At 37.9% G+C, this 11,334-nt stretch overlaps 1 pseudogene; it reads left to right on the top strand.

Annotated features, from left to right (window-relative positions):
• Nucleotides 1-3,961: 3,961 nt before the first annotated feature.
• Nucleotides 3,962-11,123, top strand: LOC112910729 (mortality factor 4-like protein 1 pseudogene; annotated as a pseudogene).
• Nucleotides 11,124-11,334: the final 211 nt, after the last annotated feature.

Genomic DNA, 11,334 nt, shown 5'->3' with positions numbered 1-11,334 from the left:
GTGGGGGAAAGAGATGCTCACCTGTGAACTGCTGGAACGCAATGGAGTCTGTATAACTAAAGGTCAAAGAAAGAGTACATCAGCACTGTACTCTCCTAGTGTGCCAGTGTGCACTGGGTCAGGCTAACAATTTCGAAACCACTACACATGTATACCAGAATTAAACAATTAAGAAAATAGAAGCTGAGCGGTGGAAGATATGTTTCTCAGTCTTGGATTAGGAGACTACAAATAATTGAAGAGTTGAACGAGCCCTGGGGTAATGATGGTACTTGGTTAAAGTTCAAGACATCAGTAAGATGATGTGAAGTGAAAATATTTAAAACGCTGAAAGAAAAAAATTAAAATTCTGTATTCAACAACAACCCTGTAAATTAGGTACTGTTATCATCCACATTTTACAGATGAAGAAATTGAGACATGATGAGAGTAAGTAACTTTTCCTAAAGTTACATAATTCGTGATAGAACTGGAGTCTGAACCCAGGCCTATGTCTGGAGTCTGTATTCTTCTCCATTATGTTACACTGGTTACCTCTCTACTTATTTTTTATCACAACATCTATATATTTTTACAGCACCTGGTTGTTTCTGTGGCTGTCTTGATGACTAGGAGTTGAGCAAAAGATCAGATAATCTTTATTAATTAATGAAAGAATGGATGAATACAGATACAATTTTGACATAATGGTAGCTGTCCTTGGTTGCTTGGGAACTGAAATTACCACATGAGTTATTAGAGACTAATTCAAATCCACCTAAAAAAATGATAGGATGATTTTTATGTCATCTAGCCTGTAGTTACTTAACAGTATACTAAAGGATTTTTTTCAATCAAACCAGTAAGGTTTTGCTGAGCATTTGTTATGTAGCTCACATTATACTGGGCACAGGGGGAAACATTTGGTGAGGACTCCATTGTAGTCCAAGCACGAAGCTGTAGAAATAAGCTCTACTACTGGGAATCTGTGAGGTAAGAGGACAAGATAAAATTTGCTCTAAGTTGTACATCACTGACTGGAAATATGTGAAAAGGCAGGGAAACATTTACACATGATGAGTTTGTCTGGGGGGAATTCTCATACAGTATTCTTAGAGGGACAGACTTTCACCTATGATATATTCATCAGCTAGCCTACCCTTTCTAGGAGAACACATATGTCATTGTTGATTGATTTCATAAATGAGTGGAGTTGTTTTATGATTGAAAGTATTTCAGTCTGAAAAGCATTTCAGCAAATGGAAATGAGGAGGTCTTACCCTGCCAGGAATTTGGGAGGTGATAGAAAAACAGATATGGGCAAAGGTGGATTCCTTAGATTCAGAATGCTGATGTCCAACCCATGAATAAAGACCCAAAGAAGGAAAATAGAGTGTTCAAATTATTTACCATACTGTATTAGAGATGGCTAGGAGGTGTGGATTGAAAAGCAGATTTGCCTTGAAGTCTAAGCTTGAGGGTCTCTCATTTGAAAGTGTCACTTCTAAAGTTCAGCAGATTCTCCTCTAGGAACATGGGATAAAGCACTGCATTGTCCACTCACTGATAGCTTAGGGTTCCCTAAGCCCAGTGTTTACACTCTAGGCCAGTGGTTCTCAACTAAGCAAAGCCTGGAGACAGTTTTTAATAGAGTGACTGGGGCCAGTGGGTGATCCTGGCATCTGGTGGAAGAGGCCAGTGATCCACCACAAGATCCACAATACAAAGGACAGCCTTGAATTGAAAGAATTGTCGGATTCACAATGTCAGTAGTGCCCTGGTACAGGGATTGTGGGTGAGGGCAGCAGGCTGTCAACATACCCTCATTACCCAGAACCTATCTTTGATCCTGATAATAAGAATGTGAACAAACTCTGCTCAGCTCCTCAGAGGGGGAGAAGAAGGTAGGGTAATTTAGCAACTGTCAATGAAGAGAACCTAGCCACAGACCAGCTATTTGATGCAGCTGTCCTACCCCACCCCAAAAGAATCTGAGTCTATATTTATTTTCTACCCAACTTTTTCCTTAATTCGATCTCTCTGATTTCACCTGTCCCTATTTACTTGATCCTCCATTCAATTCCACTACTCTATACCCTTCCTTCATTCCTTGATATTCCAAATCCAATAAAATATATTCCAAAAATTTACATTGTTTTAGAAAAGGTAATTACTTTAGAGAAGGTAATTAATTTCTAGATAAATTCTCCTAATTCTCATTTGAAACATTCATCACTTTTACATATTTATTCGATTTAATAATCCATTTCCTTGAAAATACAATTTTGTTAAACCAGAAATTCCTCTCTTGCTTTGGGTTAATGCCAAAGTATCAACCAACATTTGAACCTCCAAAGCAGATGAAAGCTATCTGTTGTTGAATAATTACTACTGCTTCAGCTGTATTAGCAAACCTTTCTTTTTATTTCTATGTTCACTTTTGAAACGTATTAGGCGTCTGAATTTTTAAAGAATTGAGTAGGCCTATAACCCAAGATTTTATGAGGATTTATAACTCTACATTTCATTAAATATATGTCTGGAACTAGTGCTTTAATAGGAAAAAATAGTCTTTAGAATTGTGAAAGGTAGCAATACATTTGATGCTCAAAATAAAGTAGGAAAGAAAAATGAACGGAAATTCTATTAACATATCAAAAATGTATTTGAAAACATAAAATAATAGAAGTATATTTTTTTAGCACCAAGGAATTGCTGTGTTAGTTTCAACTCCTTGAGAAATTTATCTTTAGGAGATAAATTACATGACTTCTAATAAGAAGAAGGACATATAACATGAACGGAATTGAAAAAAAGAGGGAGAAGGTAAAAGAAGTAGTGATGAAAATGAGAAATGGGACAAATTAAGAGGGTTGAGAAGGTGGGGGGAGGTGCAGGAGCAGCAGAGTGACCCCTGGGAACCCAACTGGCCTGCTATTTTCAAAATCAACCAAAGCAGGCTTAACGTACTATCTGAGATTTGTTAAATCTTGTTGAGAATAAGTTTTGTCTCTTCCTACTGAGTTAAGGCCTACAAACCTATAATATAGTACAGATTAAGAATTAATGTTAGACATTTTGTTGTCTAGGAGTATTATTACACTTAATAGCTCTCATTAAGAAGCCAGAGCTGAGTCATTTGAGTACAGATCGGAATAACATTTATGCTTTTGCATCTCGACCTATTTCAGATTAAGTACTACTGACCAGCCTTCTAGGATATCATTTGGGCCTCATTCTTTTTTTTTCCTCAAGATGTACATTTATTTAGAGAGAAATTTTCCCATTGACACGTGAGAGTTGTATGTTTTTGTGTGTCTGTACTTACATTCTTTTTTTTTAAGATTTATTTATTTATGAGAGAGAGTTGAGGGAGAGGCAGAGAAAGGAGACAAAGAGTCAGAAGCTTTAACCAACTGAGCTACTCAGGCACTGTTGTGCTTATATTCTTGTTGGAAAACTTTCTATTGTCATGGGAGAGAGTTTTGAAATCTATAAACCCATATTGTCAAAACATTATCTTGAAGTTACTAATAAACTCAACGTAATTCTTAGAAATGATTGCCCTCAAAAGTCATCTTCCATATTAAGTATTATCTTTGGAAAAAGATTGTAAAACTCAATTTCTTTTGAAATATAGGCCACTATGTTAAAATAACTGTTTATCAAATAATCATCAAATAACTAACCAAAAAACAAACTAACTAACAAAACCCCAAATATGAGACTTTTAAAGTAAGCATTATCTCAGGAAAAACTTCCCAGATTAAATTTGCTGTTGCTGTTGCTTTTTTTGGTTTTAAGTAATTCTCATAGGTTTAATTAAATATTTACTGCATGTTTATTTAACTAATGTCTGTATGCCCCTACCAGATAATACTTCCAGAAGGCAAAGTATGTGTCACTTTTATGTCTAGTGATTGACGTATCACAATGGCCTGATATATTTGTGAATATATTGTGAATGACAGGCAGGTCTAGCATGAACTCTGAGAAGGTGGACAGCTTGTGTTGTGTCACACAGCCTGCTATCCTGGCCATGGTGACCCAAGTATTAAATTTGGTACTGAAACATCTTCAAAGTTCTCACTCTCTATTTCACTTGATGATACCACAATAAATTTAGGACAGACATATTTATCACCCATATCCTCAGTCTCCCTCTTTCTACTAATGAGGAAGCATTACATGTAAATATAATGTGATGATGTGTTTACAGTCAAACCTCCTTTGATTAAAATTAATAAAGAGAGAAGGCTGGCTATGAGGTAGGATTCTCACTAGCTTTTGTATTTCTTTCCTAAATGTATCTCCCCAGTGTTCAGCAGGCTTTATCTTGCTAAATGTTAGAAGATTATGCTAATTAATAAACAAGTGAAGACAGCAGAAGGGATGAACAGAACATTAATTTATCCTGCTTAAGGCTTTAAATAAAATCTTCTCAGACCATGAGGGGAAAAAATAACTTGGACAGCTTTTTAATAACACACAGCTATTAATTAATATTTTCTTATGAATTATCTTTCCCCAACTCCATGAGAAGAGCCATTTGAAATTTAATATTTTTCCAAAAAAGCCACAAGAAATTGCCATGCCCAGTTCTCCAGAACAAGAACATTTTATGTTTTATTTTATTTCATCTTGTTTTAAGCTCGGTGGGTTAGAATTTGTTAGCTCATTGGATTGTAAAATATACCTCTGTAGCAAACTATTATTGAAGTGCTTTGTCATTGAAGCATAGAAGTTGGCATCCTGTAGGATTATCCTGCTAGTGATTTCATATGCAGGGCCCACTGGAGCTGTGTCTATTTGTTCTGCTGACAAGCCACAGAGTCTAAACTTTTAAAAGAATTGAGTTATGTTTAACAACATCCCTGCATTTTTCCTAAAAAGAAATGAAATATTTAGAGAAGGTCGACAGTTTTAGGAAGAAGAAAAGAACTGTCACTGGCGGCCACTGTTTTCCCAGCATGAGGTGCCCAGCTGAAGTGATACACTGTTTATCTAAGGGACCGTCAGCACACATGTTGTGGATTCGATAAAATTTATAAAATCTATAGTGTTGACTTGCCAGAGAAAGAAGTCCTTTTACTTCCTTGCAGAAACCTGCACAAGAATACAGATTGTTGCACAGCTGATTGCTATCTGTGCCACAGAAGAACAAAAAGGATAGGGCCGACCGGGGGGAACTTCTGGATAACTCAGACACCCTGACAACAAGGTGGTTATGGGGGTCTGAGCCAGAGGCCACAGAGGAAAAACCAAGTGATGAAAAGTCAGGGAATTATCCCCATTGAGAGAAAGAGAGAAAAACAGAATTCATTATAGCTTGAAAGAAAGAAGGTAGAATGGACACCTCATCTTCAAGGAGAAGCAATATTGCTTAGGGAAAAATGAGCAGTGGCCTTTTCTGTCAACTGAGAACGTTAGAGGTTTACCAAGACGGATTTAGGTTAAGCCTTGAAAGGCCACTTATGCTGCTCAGTAGGAACTCGTGTCATCCAATACAACTTCAGATTTTCCTTGTCAAGGTATTTATTATTCTGAAATATGTGCATTCATGAGCTCTACCCAAAACTACAAATGTGTTTTCAAGTGACTTTCAAGTTTTGAACTCTGTGTCCTAGATTCTCCGAGGAGAGGGCTTATGAATGGGGTCAAGCCAACAGCCTGTAATTTTCTATGCTTCCAAACACTTGCCTAAATTACAACTTCATGGAGTCAAAAATCCCAATAAAAAGTCATGACATTGGAATCACTTGGTGGGTGATACCCAGAGTTCTCAGAATAAAATAGGCACCTATGTATTTTAATACTTTCAGGACAAATCCCAAATTAATTTAATTACATTCAGTGTCTGTTTATAAAGAGCTCATTTCAAATTCTTGGTAAAGCTTTCCTTCAACAGTATACCACTAGTGGCTAAGTTTTGAAGGAGTCAAAAATTATCTGTGGACTTTCAACTGCGCAGGGCACCCCTCACCCTTGCATTGTTTGAAGGTCAACTGTACTCAAAATACCCAAAGATGTGTTTTTTGAAATGCTTAATCAAATAGAAAAATCTGACTATGAATTCAAAATAAGAGAATTCATAACTTAATAAAACTTCAATAGAAACAAGTGATTTCCAAGTGTAGTGATTTTAAAAATAAAAATGTGATCAATTGAAAATCATACTTAAATAACTTATATACTTAACATATCTGGTTGACTACACTGACACCTTCCCTGGTAATAACCAAAAAATAAAACCAACTAATACACATATTTCTTTCATCCGTGTATGACATAGTAGGGAAAGAAACAATTACTCTGGAAAGAAAACTAGCAATAACTGTATCATCGCCTTGAGGCGAGAAATCCTTTCAGACACTTTGGCCCTGAGCAGTGAGGAAAAACAGAAGTTGATTTTCTTCTGGGATTTTTGCAACCACGCCCCAGCCCTGAAGGAAGTTTATAGCTCAACAGAAACTACTTCAACCCAAAGAGCTGCAAGACACTAGTTTAAAATTCTAAGTCATGGTTCTATTGTGATTGTGGAAACCTCTTGAAGAAGCAAAAATAAACTTTTTTTAGGAGGAGTTTTCACCTGAGGTCAAACAATTCAAGTGATTTCCATATATAAATGCCCACAAAAATGCACATTTCACATTAAAATAGAAAATACACAAAGTGATGCTATCATTAGTAATTACAAAAGTTAATGCAGGGGGGCACCTTGGTGGCTCAGTGGGTTAAGGGCTCAACTCTTGATTTTGGTGCAGGTCATGATCTCAGGGTCCTGAGATGGAGCCCCACATAGGACTCCCTGCTCAGCAGCTGGGGGGGGGGGGGTGGTCAGCTTCTCTCCTTCTCCCTCTGCCCCTCAGGAGCTCATGCTCACTCTCTCTCTCTCTCTCTCTCAAATAAATAAATCTTTAAAAATTAATACAAGAATAAGCCTCAAAATCATTAAATTATGGTATGATAAAAAAATAGCACTTCAGATATTTTAATAGGTTCCTAGAAATACAGCAAATACATACAAATTTGAACATGGAAAATTTCACATTCTTTCAAATAGAAAAAGGCTGGGGTGGGGGGGGGCGAGTGTTTCTGTGTGCCACTACTGGCTCCTTGTTTGGGGAAAGAAAAGGGACAGAGAAATGGGGACTGATGAATTGCTGTGATGGTTAATTTTATGTGTTCACTTGGCCAGTCCACGGTACCCACATATCTGATCAAATACCAGTCTAGATGTTGCTGTGAAGGTATTTTTACATGAGATTCACATGTAATCTGATTATCCTCCATAAGTGCCTGGGCCTCGTCCAACCATTTGAAGTCTATAGAGAAAAAGACTGAGGGACCCCAAGGAAGAGCTGGTCATGTCTCCTCAGGACTTCTGACCTCCAGCTGTCGCATCAACTCTTCCCTGAGTTTCTGGCCTGTCTGACCCGTAAATTTGGACTTGCCAATCCCCAAAATCATAAAAACCAATTTCTTAATATAAATCTCTCCCTCCTCCCCCGCTCCACATCTCCTTCTCCACTCCCGTCTCTCCCCCTGCATGCCTACAGAGTGACCACCCTGACAGCTCAAACGCTACCTCTAATACGACTGTTTATGTAAGGGACTGTCCTCTTCACCTTACACTGAAAAACTAAGAATTCAGAGAAGCTCAGCTTATCAGCCTACTTTCTACTCATTTAGAAAACATCAAAAGTTAAAGGTAAATCAGCATCTTAAAGGCAGAAAGGACCCAACAAAAATTGACTCCCTGAACTTAACTTGAAGAAAACAAGAGAGCAGGCAAGATCATAAAACAAATAATAACCAAACAACAACTGTAACAATGATGACAACACAACTGTCTGGTATAAATGTACACTTAGAACCCAGATGATGAAAAAAACAAACAAACAAACAAAAAAAAGAACCCAGATGATGTTGCAAAGAGACATGAATGTTCCTAAAGAGAAGTGCTGCTACGTAAATGACTTAATGAGGATTGGCTGAATGAATGGCTCTGTGTGCAAGGGGGTTGTGTGTGTGGGGGTGTATGTCTGTGTATGGGGGGTTGTGTGTGTGTGTGTGACTGTGGGGCATGTGCCTGGTTGTGTGTGGGTGTGGGGGTGCGGCTGTGGGGGGTGTGGCAATGTGTTGGGGTGTGCAGGGGGCATGGGTGTGAAAGACACACAGAGACAAATAGAGCAGAGAAAGAGACAGTGAACGTGAGACAGAGACAGAGATGTGCTGACAAATCACATGGAAGATCCTGAAAGCACTGATACCCTGGGGCATCAGCTGAATTAATGATTATGCCACAACCCAAAGTAAAAAGGAAATGAGGTAAGGATTTTAGTAAAATACTAATACTTTGAGAAGCCTTAACTAGTGATTTGAAGTTGCAATTGCTTCACAGCTAAAATTCTTACTGAATTTGAAATGTTCTTTGTTATTGTTGTCCTGATTCCAGTGTGATTCAGGGACTAGAACAGGATTAAATGGCTTTACTCTGCCATCACTTGATTAGAAATTACGGACTGAAGATTCCATTCCCTTAATGTATTAACATTATACAAATATTGATCTTACTCTATTCCATCAGTCTTTCTTTGTGTATCAGTATCACCATTTTGAAGTCTATGATGCATTGTTTCACTTTTGCAGTTTGTCTTATTCTTTTTTTATTTTTTAATTTTTATTTAGTTTTTTTTTTTAGTTTGTCTTAATCTTATATTTTTTTGCAAAAAGTCTCTGATTATGCTCATACTGTACCCGAAGATGAATTTTAGGATTCTTTTCACTACTCCACAAAGCAGCCCTGCCTGCTGGGACATGGACGCAGAGTGACCGAATTGTTGCCATACCTATTTTTCTTTGAGGGGATGCCTAATAATTTCCATCTCTGGCTCAATTTAAGTGAAGATAGTTCTGATTTTTTTCTTATACTTTTCAGGATCACTTGAAGTAATTGGCCTTTGTCCTTTAAGTGTGTTTTTTAAAAGGCCACCCATTAGTTCATGAGTTAATAAGTGTCACATGTTTGGCCTCTGTCTGGCCCTGTAGCTTTTCTGTCTTGCTTCTTTCCAAATGAAGTACTCTGCTCTCTAACTTGGTGATTCTGTGTTTGCCTCTCTGTTTTGTATTCTGCGGCAGGCTTGTGTTGGGAAAGTGTTACTATAATTTGCTCCTTTTGATAAAACTAACTTTCTTGTTGATGTTTAAGCTGAAAAAGCTTTCCTTTGCCGTGCCGAAGCAGAAATGCTTTTATCTTCATGTATGGCATCACTGAGCATCTCCTCTGACTGCAAGAGTTCAGAGATGTGCTTTATCATTTATCATTTCATACTCACCACTGAGAATCAGATTTATTTCCAGTGACATTGACAGTAAACGAAAGGTAGTAAGGCCATGCAGTTTTAGGGTCATACTCCTCTGAACATTGATTTGGACAATTTCCTCTTGAGGCATACAGTTGGGTATTAGTGTTATGTTCATGTTACGTTTACTCGTTCTTTTTTTTTTTTTTAATTGAAGTTTGATTTGAACTTGTTCTTTCATTCCTACAAGCATTCATTAATTAGCTATAACCTTCCAGGTGTTAGATCATTGCCAAAGATGGAAACATTTAGAAACTGTGGTTCTTATTCTGAAACAGCTCAGTCTATTATGATAATAGACAAATAAACCAGAATTTTAGAGCGTTGGGTAAACATTATGGATATGCACTATGAAAGCAGGTAACATGGGGAGAGGTTGCATGGGGGAAATGACCAAACTCTGATTAGTGCGTGTTGGGGGGAAGCATGCTTTCGAATACTGTGACTGAACCAAATCTTGCAGGATGAGAAATTAGTCAGCCAGTGCATGGGTAAAGGGCATTCCTACAGATCACATGCATTTGGAAACAAATGGGAGGAAGCAGAATCCATTCAGATTTTCAGTGCATTTCTCTAAGACTTAAGTACATGATATAAGGGAAATGAAGTAAGAACTGTGGCTGGCGAAGAAAATAGATCATAGAGTTACAAGCAAAACAGTTTACAAAATAAACTATACAACCTTTATGTAAAGGTTGCGATAAAGGACAAATGAGTGAAATACTTTTTACATTACAGTGGTTGGAATAAAAATTGGGATTGAGTGGATTCTAGAAAGCAGGGTATTCAAATATATGGACACCAATCTATGGAAACAGTGTGAACTTCAAACAGCCAGTCAGGAAGTGCCCGGGTAGCTCAGTGGGCTAAGTATCTGCCTTCAGCTCAGGTCATGACCCTGGGGTCCTGCCATCAAACCACACATGGGGTTTCCTGCTCAGTGGGGGACCTACTCTTCCTTCTCCCTCTGTATTTCCCCCTGCTTGTGCTCTCTCACACTCTCAGTCTCTCAAATAAATAAATAAAATCTCTTTTTTTTTTTTTTTTTTTAAGCAAAACAAAAAACAAACAGCCAGTCAGGAGCAATATGCAAAGATTGCAACGAGGCAGGCTGCCCCAGGAAAGAAGACTTCTGATCTGCCAATAGACAAATGCTCAAGTAAAAGCCAAAAAGAGGGAACTGAAAAAGCTGGATAAGATAGTCGCAGACCAGGAAAACACCTCAGCCCCCTCACAAGTAAAAGGCCTCAATGGATCCCACTGCCCTTTAATTCATGAACAAAATTAAAATAAAAATTCCTACGAACTAAAACCATGGCTTGTTGATAATTGGGACTTAACTACCAGGCAGCAACAGGTCTTTTATCTTCCTGCCAAGAAGAATATGGATCCCATGCCCTGCAAATTACAAGAAATCTCAAGAAACACAGATAATAAGGAGTAATGCAGTTAGTGAGGTTGTGGCACATATAAAGAAATAGTTCAGAGAACTTTTGGGCACTCAAATACTCTACAACCTTGAGAGACCACAGGACACGGAGATCCTCGCAGATCATCCAGATGTACCTGACCCAGGTGTATGGAGCACCACATCTACTGAGATTATTTTTATGAATTGGAGCAATGTTGGCCTACACAACTCTGGAAAAGAAAAGCCTTGTGTTATTACTAAATTACCCTCGTGATTTCCTAAAATACCTGGCACAGAATTCTGCAACCCAGTTTAGTGCCAGAGATTATGAAGTGGCTCTTCTTGTGTACCATCGGGAGGCTGTGTGAGGTGACGCCCTGACACTCCCTTTGTTTGGATCTCTGAATACACATTTTTGTTCTTAGTCCTTCTTTTGGACAAATGATGTACTTTCAAACTGTTAGTGTATAACAACTGATGTTTGTTTTCTGCTTGATTTTAAACAGAGAAAATAAGAAGGGTTATAGCTCCAAAAACAAAACAAAACAAAACAAAACAAAAAACTATACACATGATTTC

Source organism: Vulpes vulpes, chromosome 8 (assembly GCF_048418805.1).
Source record: "Vulpes vulpes isolate BD-2025 chromosome 8, VulVul3, whole genome shotgun sequence".
In the NCBI taxonomy this organism is placed as follows: Eukaryota; Metazoa; Chordata; class Mammalia; order Carnivora; family Canidae; genus Vulpes; species Vulpes vulpes.
The sequence above is the reverse complement of the archived record's forward strand: the minus strand, read 5'-3'. Positions and strand labels throughout refer to the sequence as shown.